The following is a 1,530-nucleotide window of genomic DNA, read 5'->3' as shown; positions in this document are numbered from 1 at the left end:
GATAGACATCAAAATTTTCTGGTTCGTAGTAATAGTTGGATTTGTACGTGGACCGGGTTATTGGAGCCAAACAGTACTCAATTATATTGAGACCAAACGAATCCTGCCCCTCTGCTGCATCTTTTGGCTATTCGAAACGTGGGCAAAATCAGAAAAGTCTATTAATTGGATAACTTATATAATTTTTCTTTCCTTTTAAAAACTAATAGGATATTCAGTGAATGCACCGAGTAAAACGTTCACCACCTTTCATACGTTTACCACCTATAACTCGATCAAGACATCTAGCCAATATTGTCGCCGTTGATTTTTCTTTAGAATCATCATCTAGTCGACCAAGAACTCCAACTCAAATTTCCGATAATCCATCTTTTGAACCCGACCTCACAATTGAGAATCCGGAGAATATTCAGGGACAATTCCAAGATCCAGAACCACTAATCATTCCTCCTGAACCACAAACGATTAAATCAGAATCTTCTAGTGATTCGTATTCAACAAATTCAATTATGAAAAATCTGGAACCTCTAAGTATGGAAGACCGAATGAGAGCCACACGCACGGGCCAAGGTCACGTCATTATTAAGCCAGACATTAATGCGCCAGATTATGAAATCAAAGGACAAATCCTACACATGGTAACTAATCAGTGCCAATATAGTGGTGCGCCGAAGGAAGATCCAAACGAACATCTTCGTACGTTTAATAGGATCTGTACACTATTCAAAATTCGAGAAGTTGAGGATGAACAGATCTATCTCATGTTGTTTCCCTGGACTTTAAAGGGAGAAGCCAAAGATTGGTTAGAATCGTTACCTGAAGGGGCGATTGACACATGGGATGTTTTAGTTGAGAAATTTCTTAAAAGATTCTTTCCGGCATCTAAAGCCGTGAGACTTCAAGGAGAAATTGTTACGTTCACACAAAAGCCAAATGAAACATTATATGAGGCGTGGACAAGATTCGGAAGGATGTTGAGAGGATGTCCTCAACACGGTTTAGACACTTATCAAATAGTACAAATATTCTACCAAGGTGTCAACGTTGCTACAAGAAAAGATATCGACATAACAGCTGGTGGTTCCATTATGAAGAAAACCGCAACTGAAGCTTACAAAATTATTGATAACACTGCTTCCCACTCTCATGAGTGGCATCAAGAAAAAGATATCTTTCGATCATCTAAAGCGGCTAGAGCCGATTCTAGCCATGACTTTGATTCCGTTTCTGCAAAAATAGATGCTTTCGAGAGACGAATGGAAAAGATGAATAAAGATATTCACGCAATACGAATCAGTTGTGAGCAATGCGGTGGACCACACTTAATGAAAGACTGTCACATTGAACAAACGATGGAACAACGTGAGAATGTTGTCTACATGAACCAAAGGCTGGAAAATAGTTATCAGAATAATTATCAACCGCCAAGGCCAAACTTCAATCGAAATCAAAACATTCTTTACAATCCAAAAGGACCCGACAATAACTGGTATAACCAACAAGGTCCGAATAACCAACCAACTCAAAACA

The 1,530-nt window shown here is 38.9% G+C and overlaps 1 non-coding gene across 1 annotated transcript; it reads right to left on the bottom strand.

Annotated features, from left to right (window-relative positions):
• Positions 1-893: 893 nt before the first annotated feature.
• LOC139850886 (small nucleolar RNA R71) lies at positions 894-1,000 on the bottom strand. The gene has a single exon (XR_011760262.1). It is a non-coding gene; the product is annotated as a small nucleolar RNA R71 (small nucleolar RNA).
• Positions 1,001-1,530: the final 530 nt, after the last annotated feature.

This window comes from Rutidosis leptorrhynchoides, chromosome 5 (genome assembly GCF_046630445.1).
Source record: "Rutidosis leptorrhynchoides isolate AG116_Rl617_1_P2 chromosome 5, CSIRO_AGI_Rlap_v1, whole genome shotgun sequence".
Classification (NCBI taxonomy): Eukaryota; Viridiplantae; Streptophyta; class Magnoliopsida; order Asterales; family Asteraceae; genus Rutidosis; species Rutidosis leptorrhynchoides.
Note: the sequence above shows the minus strand (reverse complement) of the source record. Positions and strands in the feature narration are given on the sequence as shown.